The 13,439-nt window shown below is 41.6% G+C and overlaps 1 protein-coding gene across 2 annotated transcripts in view; it reads left to right on the top strand.

The window, feature by feature from the left end:
• Positions 1 to 13,439, top strand: part of PTPRG (protein tyrosine phosphatase receptor type G) — an 813,122-nt gene that overhangs the window by 744,482 nt on the left and 55,201 nt on the right. The window lies entirely within an intron of this gene.

Genomic DNA, 13,439 nt, shown 5'->3' with positions numbered 1-13,439 from the left:
GGACCTGTGTTTGGGGTTCAAGGGGTGGAGTTCTGTTTTGTTTGGGGTTCGAGGGGTGGAGTTCTGATTTGTTTGGGGTTCGAGGGGTGGAGTTCTGGTTTGTTTGGGGTTCGAGGGGTGGAGTTCTGGTTTGTTTGGGGTTCGAGAGGTGGAGTTCTGTTTTGTTTGGGGTTCGAGGGGTAGAGTTCTGTTTTGCTTTATTTTAGGATGCTTCTGAGAGAACTCTTCAGCTTCATTCATTTTTTAAAATTCATCTTTAAATGCAATATTTATTTATGTTTAGGATCCATATTTGTTTTAATAGACTATCAATAGCTAGCTTTTACATAATGTTTTGAGATTTGCAACACACATTATCTCTTAATCCTCACAACTCTGGGAAGTAGGTGCCCATTTTGCAGATGTAGAAACTGAGGCAGAAGGTATAAGTATATATAAAGGACTTTGCAAATCTGAAAACACTATATTCACGTGAGCTAGTTTTATTCTTTTAAGAATTCAAAATAACATCCTTTTCACAAATTTTTCTTTAATTTTCAAAATTTTTATATTATTTCATTGACATCTTTGGTTTTTATATCACCTTAATTTCCAAACATCCCTCTCTTTCTAATGCCTATTGCGATTATTATAAGAATTCAAAATAATATCCTTTTCACAATATAAATTGTTTCCTCCTTTTAAAAAAGCTGTCTTATTTTTATTGATATCTTTTGTTTTTACATTGCCCTAATTCCCAAACAGATCCCTCTTCCCTCTCCCACCCTTCAAGCCATCCCTTGTTACCATGAATAGTGATAGGGGATAGGAACCTGGATGTATGATTTATTGCTTTAAGGAATCCCGGGTGAGGAAATTTCATCCACCAATGCAGGTCAGCATCTTCCCCACAACTTGTAGTCTTAGAGAGCTGTCTAGAGCATCTAGGGGTTAAGTCACTTGCTCAGGGTCACACAGCAACTGAGTGTCGCAGTTTGAATACATCTCCGTTTTGGACAGATGGAGGCTCTTCTCAGGCTAAGTGATGTGCCCAGAGCCATATGCCTGGGAGGCATCAGGTCCAATACTGGTCCCCAGCTTCCTGGCTCTTTAGCCCAGCCTCCATGGACTGAAGAGCTAGTTGAATAGAAAAGCAAAGGCAATAGAATGGAAATGAACTTTTCTGCCTCCATCCAAACTTCAACCTTGAGTAGCCAATCCCAGATTGACTCTTGCCTTCTGGAGTAAAGCAGGTTCTGGCTTGTACCCCTTCTTCCAGGACATCTATGAGCACCAATAGGAAGGAGCACGTCTCTTCCAAGTGAAGACACAGGCTTATGGCTATGATAAATACTGAGAGGTTGAAAACAAGGTGGAGGGGAGCATCAAGTCCCCTGTCAGCTTTTGAGTCGATGCCAGGGCACCAGTGACAGCGTGTAAATGAGCTGTTAAACAGATTGTCCCCTTCCGAAAAGAGGAAGCTTGACTTTGGAAGCACACTGACTGGAATTCAAGGTCCCCCATCCTCCCTGCCTTGCTGATAACTGACTATGTGATCTTGGCCAAGTCACTTGAAAAGACGAATCTGTTTCTCAATTTCCTCTTCTGTAAAATGGGGACACTCATGGCTGCCTTGCCAACCCCCCAAGATACATTTAATGAGTCAAGGGATGGAGCTGAGCTTTAGAAAACCATGAACACTGCAAATATCTTATCTAGAGAGTAAGATGAAAAACAAGGATCTTTAGCTTTTATACATAAGCATCCTTCAAGGAAAATTCGGTATACCTAATGGTAATCACGAAGGCAACACTGTTTCCAGGGGTGATGTAAAGTGAATCACAATCATTTTTTAAAAAATCCATAATCATAAAATCATAGCTTTAGAACCAGCGATTCCTCCCAAAACTCTTGTGGTTAGGCAGGATAAAGAGATGGTAGGAGCACAGATTTTTGAGCTGGAAGGGCCCCCAAAGGCCATCTGGACCAACTCCCTCATTTCATAGATGGAAAGGTTAGAGAGGGTAAGCTACTGGGTCCAGGTCCCACAGGCAGGAAGTGGCAGAAATGGTTTTTGAACCCATTTCTTGCCGACTCCATTCCCTGCATCAGCAGAATGAAACAAAAAGGTGGCAGAAAGTTAGACTACTCTCTATCAGCCATTGAGGTTCACATACTTTCTGGGAGAAGTGGGAGGGTCTAAATTATTTATTGCCAGCCTCCAGACGCTAACCAAAGCAGGCACCTATTCAGGCACAAAGAAAATGGTGTAAGTCAAACATTTTGTATTCATGAGGACGGTAAATGTGTGTGGTGTTAAAAGTGATTTAGTTCAATTGACTGTGGGCTGGATGACTGAGCAGGAATATTGAGGCATTTAACAATGTTGATGGTATTCAGGACAAACATTTATCCTCCAGAGAGCAGGATTTGATCAGGACGATCAAATGCAACTCCGGCTTCTCAATTATTTATGAATTGAGACCCCAGTGCTATTCATCACAGCTGGTTTTGACACCATTTAATTATTCAAAATAATCAGCTACACCTCTGTATACTTGATCTGACTTAAAATGGGCTTCTCTGCATCAGAATTATTGCTGCTAACAAACCTGGTGCCTCTTCTTCCTAGTTTCATCTTCCTTCCTTCCTTCCTTCCTTCCTTCCTTCCTTCCTTCCTTCCTTCCTTCCTTCCTTCCTTCCTTCCTTCCTCCCTCCCTCCCTTCCTCCCTCCCTCCCTCCTTTCCCTCTCCTTCTTTCTCTCTTTCTCTCTCTCTGTCTCTCTTTCTCTCTCTTTCCTTCTTTCTTTCTTTCTTTCTTTCTTTCTTTCTTTCATTCTTTCCTTCCTTCCTTCCTTCCTTCCTCCCTCCCTCCTTTCCCTCTCCTTCTTTCTCTCTTTCTTTCTCTCTGTCTCTCTTTCTTCTCTTTCTCTTTCCTTCCTTCCTTCTTTCTTTCTTTCTCTCTCTCTTTCTTCCTTCCTTCCTTCTTTCTGTCTCTCTCTCTCTCTCTCTCTCTCTCTCTCTCTCTCTCTCTCTCTCTCTCTCTCTGTCTCTATTGCACAACATTGCCCTCCCAGCTTGAATTCTCTATTAGGGCCATGGTACTAGTAGGAGTCGGGATGGAGAGGAGAGTTATTAAGGAGACTTTTGTTCTTGGCCTTTTATTCCCCGTCTCCTCTTGATTGAAAAGGTATAGCTTATTCAGAACAGGTTAAAAAATATCCACTATCCTCGAAGGGACAGTGAGGCAGGAATAACCGAAAGCCAATGAACTGTACAGTATAAAAGGCCTAAATCTCCCTGTCTCTGGGCAGTCTAACTTAGTGAAACTTCTCAGTTCTCCATTTTTTAAGATTCTTAGTAATGTTATAGAATGTAATTGAAATTAATCGTGGGCATTGAGAGTGGATCCTAAATCTTAATTTACAAAATGCTTTGCAGTGATCACGTTTGTTGCTTCAATGTGAAGGCCTAATAAACCAGTACCTAAAATGGAGCTTTTCCTCTAGGGTAGAACCTCTTAACTTGGCTATATGATCTTGGCCAACTTGGGGTCCATGAACTGATTTAAGGGAGTTCATGGACTTGGATGGGAAAAAATTACTTATTTATTTTCAATATACTCTAACTAAAATTTAACTTTTCCTTCAGTTATAATTTTTTAAGAATATATCATTTTAAAACATATAGTTTTTAAAGTGTCGCATTCTAAGCAAGAATCCATAGGCTTTACCTGACAGTTCAAAATGGCAAGGACCCCTCTTCTAGACTAGGATGGCTCTTGGTTTGCACAGTTTTTCCTGCTGAATTGCTTTTGACAGTTTTCCAGAGGCAGCACTCCCAGATTACCAGACCCCCAGGATAATGGGGTTGTAACTGAGGTGTTTCAGCAGCAGGGATTCGTAACCTTTTTAGGGTCCAGGACCTTTTGGGCAGTCTGGTGAAGCCTTATGGACCCCTTTCTCAGCATTAGGTTTTTAAATGCATAAAATATAAAATAGGCTTGCAAAGGAACCCAATTCTATTGAGATAAAATACAATTTTTCCCATTGAATTTTTATAAGGAAGGAACTCAAGTACTTTATATTAAAAATATATGCTATATAAACTTAAAGGCAAATCCACAAATGTGAATTATTATTGTTTCACAAATATGGGCCAGGGCAGCATTTTAAGCTATTGACATCATAACCGTTAGCAGATTCTGAATCTTTGGGAATAGCACCAGCCCCTCTTCCAGCAGGCAGTACTGTTGCTATGATATGAGAAAGATCAAACTAATTTTTTACCTTCAACCTCTTTAAAATAAATTATTTTTTTCCCTTTCACTCTCTTTTGCAAAGAGTCATTCGGAGGGGAGGGAGTAGTCTGAATTTGTATTTCCGGAGTCACTGGTCATTTGGAAGAATTCATTATAGTATTAGAGAATGATGTTCTCTCCTTCCTGGCCATAATCCTTCAAGCTTCCAGAGGTGCATTTGTTAGTACTCTTGCTCCAAAGGAGGGGGCTTTACGGCAACATGGATGGGCGGCATATTGATCACATTAGGAAGATCAGAGGTTTAAGAAATAAGCTAGATGAGGCTGCAGGTCCAGCCTTCCTCCGACAAGATCTTTAGGGGAGGCCCTCTGTTACAATTAACACTGATTGAGCTAAACCCTGACTAGCAAGGCCTCCACACTCAGGAGACCAGAGCCTCATCCAGCTGAGCCCCAGCCACTGGTGATTTGCTAAGGGCCCATGGTCTCAATTACTTTGGGCTGAATTCTGAGACGTCCTTGACATTTCCTTCCATAGTCCCTTGGCTGGTGATGTAATTAATGCCTCATGTAGATTACTGCACATTTGTGAAAACAAAGGAATGCTGGAGGAACACAGACAGTATGTCCAACTCCGTTTTCTGGGCCCTGGCTAACCATTGCCAGGGTTGGCTTTAGAGCTCAGAAGACACAGATTTTAGAGGGAGGCCTCAGTAGATAAGCCTCCAAGAGCTGGGCATGGAATCAGGTCCAGGAGGGACTGGAGGCAGAGGCCTGAATCATCTTCTTCTTACTGACTGTGTTGTTGTTGTCTTCAGTCATGTCCAACTCTTTGTTGACCCCATTCGGGGTTTTCCTTGGCAAAGATACTAGAGTGATTTGCCATTTCTCATTTTATAGATGAGGAAACTGAGGCACATAGGGTTAAGTGACTTGCCCAGGGTCACATAGCTAGTGTCTAAGGTCACATTTGAATTCAGGTCTTCCTGGCTCCAGGCCCAGCACTCTATCCACTGTGCCACCTAGCTGCCCTAACTGTGGTACCCTGAGAAAGTCACTTTACTTATCTATGCCTCAGTTTTTTCATCTACAAAATGGGTGAGACCTACCACAGGTCATTTGTAGGGCTCAAATGAGATAAGTGTAAAGCACTTCTTGAACTGTAAAGCACCCCGTAAATGTCAGCCTTTATTTTCATCCAGACTGTCTGCATGGGACTTAAATGGGCTTCACAAGCCACAGGTGAAAGGCAGGAACCAGCCTCAAGTGTAGAAGGCCATGGCTGGTCTCTGCCCTCAGGCCGTAAGGAGAAAGTCACTAGAGAGTCAATAGCCTGCCCCGTGGAGTAGCCTGCGTTTTTCTTTCATCCAGTCAGTCAGCAAGGATTCTTTGCTGTTTGCCAAGCACCAGCTAGGCGCTGAGAATGCAAAGACAAAGGCAAAGTAGCGCCTGTCCTCAAGGGGCTTACGGTCTACTGGGAGATAAAAGCATGTATACACATATACATGCATGCCTATATGCGTCCTATATATGTGGCACTAATAGAGATAGTGAGATAGACATAGTCAAAAGGAGATACAAAGTAACTGCCAGAGATGGCATCAGCGTTTGAGAGACCCAGAGAGGGCTTCTATGCAGAAGGCAGGGCTTGAAGTGGGTGCTGAAGGAAGCCAGGAAGGAAGCCAAGAAATGGAATCGAGAAGGGAGTTCTTTCCAGCCATAGTCAATAAATCGGTCCATCAACAAGCATTTATTAAACACCTGCTGTGTGCCAGGCATCATTCTGTAGGGGTAGGAAGGGGTGTGTGTGCATGCGTGTGTGTGTGTGTGTGTGTGTGTGTGTGTGTGTGTGTGAGAGAGAGAGAGAGAGAGAGAGAGAGAATAGCTTTTTTATATAAAGAGATATGTTTTTCTAGCACATCAAACATTTCAAGGAATGAAATCAAGGGGGATGTGTGAGTATGTGTGTTTAATTATTGGAGTCTCCCTTTTCTTGGGGTCACTCAGCTGTCATTCAACTCAACCAGTGTTTACTAAGAGCCTGTGATGTGTAAGTCACTGTTCTGGGCACTGAGGATAGAAATACAGAAACCAAACAGTTCCTGACCTCAAGGAGCTTCCTTTCTTCTGGGAAGACATGGCACATGAGCAGCAAAGTCAGTGTGAAGTAGTCTGAGGAAGGAGACAAGCACATGCACACACACGTGCACACTGCATGCCATCCCTGGATGTGATGTTCCCCCAATCTACCAAAGCTCCCCTCCTTATCTCTCCTGGCTCTTCCATGGGTTTTGCTGTGACTCAAACCCATCCCCAGAACCAGTGAGACTGCCCCGTGGATAGAGTGTAGGACTCAGCATCAGGAAGACCTGAGTTTGAATCCTGTCTCAGATATGTCCTAGCTAGCTCTTTGACCCTGAATGAGCTCCTTAACTTCAGTTTTCTCATCTGTAAAGTGGGGATAATAGCCCTTCCCTCACAGGGTTGTTGGGAGAATCAAACATTATAAAACACTTGGTAAATGCTGGCTGTTTCTTATTAGAACCATTATGGATAGGAGCAGAGAACTGAAAGGGACCATAAGGGTCAGCAAGTTCAACCCCCTCATTTTACAGACGAGGAAACTGAGGCAAGAGAAGCTAATTTTTCCTAAAGTGACATAGCAGGGCCAAGGTAATATTATCCCAAGAACACAGGTTGGGTGATGGCAATGGCTTTTCCAAGGAGTCTTCTCCATAGGCAGCCAGCTTAACCCTTTAGCTACCATAACATAGTAGGGGAACAAGACCTTTGATTTCCCTGAGATAGAGAATTCTCTGGTGAGGAATCTCCCATGGACAATGCAAGTGGGCAGTTTCTCAGTAACATCTAGCCTTCGAGAGTTGTCTCACACAATCAGCAAGTATCAGAGGCAGACTTGAACCTGGGTCCTCCTGGCTCCAAAGCCACAATGTCACATTGCATATCTACCCAAACATTATGTTCACCATTTGGTCTGTTCCTCTACTTCCCAGACAGTCTTTGACTCCAGTTTTCTCTCACAGATTGCTGTATAGCCAATTTCTAACCTCTGAGACCATCATTCTGTTCTGAACATAAACAACTTCTAGTGTTTTCTTTTATAATTCCGAAATTCCTGTGTTCATTTGGCACCCCATCTGTAGTTGCCTGAGAGTTATAAAATTAAACATAACCATTCCACTAGGACATTAAAGTTTGCATAAGACCATATCTGAAGCTATTTCCAAGGTGCTGCACAGGTGAATTTATAACAGACTCCCCATCTGTCAGTGTCACCTTAATGGGTTTTTTTAACACCTATTAAAATCACATTAAATTTGAAATGCCAATTTTGGTGAAGAAAAGCCAGTGGTACACAAAATGATCTCATGAGCATCCGAAATGAGTTTTGCATTCCTGTAAAGAATTACCAATGGCATTATCCTAGAGGCAAAATGAGGCACCTTGAGCAAAAGGAACCCCCAGGCTTTAATGAAATGATATTTAACATTATTAATGAATGTTCTTTGTTTTCTGTGGTTCTCCTAATTGGAAAAGTAAAACAGAGGTGACAGCTCTAACGGAGGGTTCCTGATAACAAAGAATTAGATTAACCATCTTGAGCGACTTATTTCAGACGAAGGCCCTTGGCTGCCCTAAGTCTGTCTCTTTTCCGTTGCTTCACATACTTGCATAGAGAACCAGCCCCAGCCTGATCTAGACAACAGAAAAGGTATCACGGTGGTTTTTCATGAGTATTTCATCCATCATGATGAAATCGTGAAAACTAGCTAGAGATATACCTGGTTGCCTCAGCCTTGAGAGGGCAAAGTCAACATAGAAGAGTCCATACATGTTTTTAGAGATTCCTCAATCATAGATATCCTTAAAGGTCACCTTGTTGAGCTAAATAAAAAAATTCACTAGGCTAGTTGTTAGATGACCATGCTACCATATGGTATATCACCATGCCCCTCTCAAAGTGTATCAGACTTTAATTGGGGCAAAACAGGGCAACTTTTTTTCTTTTTTTTAATTTATTTTTTAATTTTTAGTTTACAACAATCAGTTCCACAGGTTTTTGGACCTGTCTTTGAACCTTGGATTGATGAGAAGAGCCAAGTCTATTGAAGGTAGTCCTTACAGATACCATGTGTCTGTAATCATGTATAATGATCTCCTGATTCTGCTCCCTTCACTCAGCATCAGTTCATATTAGTCTTTCCAGGTTGCAGTGTAGTCCTTTTAAGCAGGCGAGGGAAGCAAAGGAATAAGCATTTATTAAGTACCTACTATGTGCTAAGCACTTTACAAATATGACCTCATTTGATTCTCACAACAACCCTGGGAGGTAGATACTGTTATTATCCCCATTTTACAGTTGAGGAAGACTGAGGCAAACAGAAGTTAAATGAATTGTCCAGTTTACACAGCATCTGAGGTCAAATTTGAACTCACGTCTTTCTCCATCCAGACCTAGCACTCTAGATACTTTACCACTGATACAGTGAAAATCATGCAGAATTTGTAGTAAGAAGACCTGGGTTTAAATCCTAGCTCTGCCATTTTACTACTTGTATGATCATGTTAGGTCACCCCAACTCTCTGGGGCATTAGTTTTCTTATCTGTCAAATGATAAGATTGGACTTGACTTCCAGCTCTAAAACCCTGATCCTCTATCATTAGGTCAGCAACAAGGTGTTTAATTTTTCAGACACATCACTGAGGGTTAGGTACAGTAGAAACTGTGCTGTATTTGAAGTCAGGTTTTGGGTTCAAATTCTACCTCTAAAACTTACTACCTTTGTGTCCATGGACAAGTCACTTAACTTTTCTGGGTCCTCATTCTCCTATAAAATGAAGGGGTTAGACCTAGTGACCTCTAAGGTCCCTTTCAACTCTTAATTCTGTGATATTATAGAGAGGTTTTACTATATGTTGATAAGAGTATCTACATGGATGAAGTCACAGGTCCATGAATTTAGGAGGTAAGCATACCACAATTAGCCACTGTAGCCATTCTCATCCAGCCCCCGAACACCCATGCTTCAGACAATTCCAATCATTCAAACCCCATATTGTGTTTTTCTTTTTTCCTCTATATACATGCCTTACCCTACTCAGTAAGGAGATACAATTCTAGTGACCAAAATTATGGATGGAAATACCCTTCTTTCCTGGCAGGAGATTGGCAGCTATCTTTTAGTCTATAAATGAGGTTAAGTATCATGGAAAACCTCAAGTTCATTAATCATATGTCATTTTGCTCATGTAGAGCTCTTGAAATATAATAAAACTATTCATCACCACCATAAGAGTGGTGAAAATGGCTCGATAAATATAAATCCCAAGTGTGCTTCAGAACAATTAAAAATTAAATTATCCTGGTGTGTACAAGATTGGTTGTGAGGGGTACCAAAAGATTGGTCAGAAGAGGTCCTAGTCTGAGTGGCTGTCAGTGATTAAAATAACCAAAGGATTCCATGAAATGCAGAGTAATGTTTCCTCACCCACATGGGAATGGTGGTAGGTGAAAATTTACATTGGTGACCTTTCCACAGCCATCTGTTAGTCTCCTTAAGATAAAAGGAAGAGGAATCTCATTAGAGGTCCATCATCTCTACAAATCTGAAAAAGTAAAACTCAGGATAGTAACTTTATGACGCACACGTATAACATTATCACAGTCAGAGCTTCTGTGTTCAGAGGAGACCTTAAAGGCCTTCTAGTCCAACCAATTCCTGAGCAAGAATCCTTTCCCCAACACTGTTTCCTCCCATGTTTTCTTCCCTTCTTCTCTTCCTCTTTTTTCCCCTTTATTCCTTCCCTTCCTTCCATTCTTTTCTTCCCTCCCTTTTTTCCTTTCTTCCTTCCATCCCTCCACCCCTTTCTTCGTTCGTTCATTCCTTCCTTCCTTCCCTCTCTCCATCCCTTCCCCTTGGATGTAATTCATCCAGAGAAACTGATGTGGCCTCATTAATAATTGCTAGGTGTTGCTCTGCTATCTTCTTGTAGCCATTTTTGTTCTCGCCTTTCCCAGTGGAAGGGCTTTACACACTGAAAGTCCCTCGCACTGATGAAATCAGACGTCTAAACCAAAAAGAGAGGGGGTGGGAGATGTGTTAGCAGTAACCTTAGAAATCACGTAATCCCCTCCTTTTTTTCCCTCCAAGTTTAGATTGGAGGAAATAAAGCTGAAAGTACTATCTAAGCAATGAGGTGCTATTACGGAAGCTTCTTTAGGACTGTTACTTTTTGCTCCGTATCCCCAGTGCCTGGCACCTAGCAAATATCTAATAAATGCCTGATTGATTTATTCATAAAAATGGTCATGCTAATAGCTAAGAATCAATCTAAGCAGGATTCAGCCTCCCAGGGATATGGGGACAATATTTAAATACAGACATGTGAACCTAGAAGGGCTGGGAGACTCTTTGTAATGAACGAGGCAGTGCCCTGAGGCAGATGGGAAATAGCTTTGTTAGCAATCTCAGGTGTGGGCTTTAGAGGAGCTGGGGATTGGTTTCCCTTCCATATTCACTGAGATGCATCTGGTCTGTCTTACCCTTGGCTGACAGAGCTTTGTGGTGTGTTCCCAAGTTCTGGGTGATTATAGCCTGTGTGGTATAGACTTCTCACAAACTGGGCTTCCTTACTGCCTAAGAGCATTAGTGATGCATTAGCACTGTCATCAGCATTAGCACTGATAATTAAATCCTTCAGGTTTGTAGAGCATTTTACGTAATATGTTCTCTTGATCCCCAGAAGAATGTAAGATGCTCGAAGGCAGGAATTTGTATGTTTTTGTCTTTGTAGTCCCCTTAGCATGCCCTAGAACAGTGCCTAACACATAACAGGTGTGTAATAAATGCTTGTTGGATTGACATGATCTCTACTGCTACTCTGTGAAGTATTATCATCTCCATTGCACAAGTGAAGAAGTAGGAGGTTGATAGCAGTGACAGGATTTACTCATAGATGCAGACTAGTCTGAGTGGGGCAGGATCCAAACTTGGGTCTCTCCCTGGCCTCAGTCCAACTCTCTTTCCCTTATGCTATGTTGACAGCCTCCCATGTGCTAACATCGTACATGGGGGTCACAGAAGGAAGAGGGAAAAGAGGGCTTCCTTTTAGATGTTTCAAGAATTCCTCCATGACTCCTCCTGCCCTGGTTCATCCGTTACTAGAATTCTCATTAAACTGTACATTTTCTATTACTCAAAAGAAAGCATTAAAAAAATTCCCATAAAGTGAGGGGAGAGTGTGAGTGTGTGTGTGTGTATGTGTGTGTGTGTGTGTACACGTAAGTGTGTGTGTTTGTATAGAACAGCTAGGTGATGCAGCAGTCCTGGAGTCAGGAAACCTCATCTTTCTGACTTCAAATCCAACCTCAGACACTTCCTAGCAGTGTGACCCTGTGCAAGTCACTTCACCCTATTTGCCTCAGTTTCCTCATTTGTAAAATGAGAAATGGCAAATCACTCCAGCATCTTTGCCAAGAAAATCCCAAATGAAGAGTCCGATATGACTAAAGATGACTGGACATATGTGTGTTGAGTATATGTGTGTGTTTCACACACGTGTATGTGAAAGGACTTTTTGCCTTTCTTTGTATCTTCAGTGTTAGTGGCTTAGTGCAATGACTACCACATAATGCTTAATAAATAATTGATTTATTTGTATCTCTGCCATGCCTAGCACAGTGTTTTCCATATAGTAAGCACTTTATAAATGTTCCTGAAAGTAATAGAATGTCCATTCTATTACACAGGAACTGCCAATATGAATATATGTGAATATACACAAACAGATACATGTATATGTGTGTGTGTGTGTGTGTGCATGTTTGTATGCATGCATGTGTACATATATGTGTGTATATGTATATATACACAAAAATACATATATACACATATATAAAGTTTGTGGAGGGAGGGTTATGTGTGTGTACACACATACACAGAAGCCTTTCTAGGTGATGACTGGGAAAGTTCGAGATTATAAAACCTCCTACCTTCCCCTTCCAAGAAAGAGAAACAAGGGAAGGGGCCGTGAGTCTTCTGAACAGAGGTTTCTCCTTTGTTCTTTGCTTGTTTCCTTTGATAAGAACAAGGCCCCTCCCAGGAACAGAAAAGGGGGATCATCCCAGAAATGCTTGGTGAACATCAAGAATGCCTCCCTCCTTGTTCTCCCTGGGCTTTGCACTTTTTGTGGAAAACCACTGTGGTTGCCCTATCGTGCCTTTGTGCCAACTTGGCGTGTGCCTGAAATCCGTTACATCTGCCGTGGGTAAAGTGTTCCTCCTGATAATTTTGTGTCTCTTTGCTCCTGCTCTTTGGAGCAGCTGTGCACAGCTAATGACTTCCTTTATTAGGCAGGGCTCATACTTTAAGGTTTTGAAATACACGGTGCAGAATAATTTGGCTTGTCAATAACCCAGGGAGAAGGAATTCCACCCAAGCATGAGGCACACATCTCCAACAAGGGTCACTGGAGAGGGTGACTCCCATGCAAAACGGTGATGCAAGAGGGGGGAATATAGCTGAGCTGCTGTGTTAGGGGCTGGCATGCCCATGTAAGGATGACTTCATTAGCCTCAACCAATGTCCCCTCGACTTAGAGTCACAATGATCTGTCCTTCCCTTAACCCTCATAATGGCTTCTGCTCTTCTCATGTCCTTAGAGCAGGGGTTCCTAACATGGGGCCCATGAACTTGTTTTTAAAAATATTTCAATATTTAATATATTTAAATCAAATGTTAAATATATAAATATTAAAAATTAAAATACTAAAAACACAAAGCCCTATTTTTCAACAGAATTGGCTTCCCTTGTAATTCTCTGTATTTCATTTTATGCATTTAAAAACCTTATTTACAAAGGTAAATAAAAATGACTAAAAATAGAAATTTAAAAGAAAAATGTTAAGAACTGCTGTCCTGCTTTCCAAGTTATGTATATGTTATATGTCCTCCTGATCCAACCACCTTCCAACAGAATGTGAGATTCCTGAGATCAGGAATATTTTGTTCATGTCTTTTATTTCCCCAGCACTTAATACAGTACTAGACACTTAGTAGCACTGAATGAATTGGTGCTGGATGGAAATAAATAGAATGGACTACTTATGGTATGTTCGTGCATATACCACATTACCACCACCATATTGTAAGTCAAGGATGGCCCCTTCATTGGCTACA

Source organism: Trichosurus vulpecula, chromosome 9, assembly GCF_011100635.1.
Source record: "Trichosurus vulpecula isolate mTriVul1 chromosome 9, mTriVul1.pri, whole genome shotgun sequence".
Lineage (NCBI taxonomy): Eukaryota > Metazoa > Chordata > Mammalia > Diprotodontia > Phalangeridae > Trichosurus > Trichosurus vulpecula.
The sequence above is the reverse complement of the archived record's forward strand: the minus strand, read 5'-3'. Positions and strand labels throughout refer to the sequence as shown.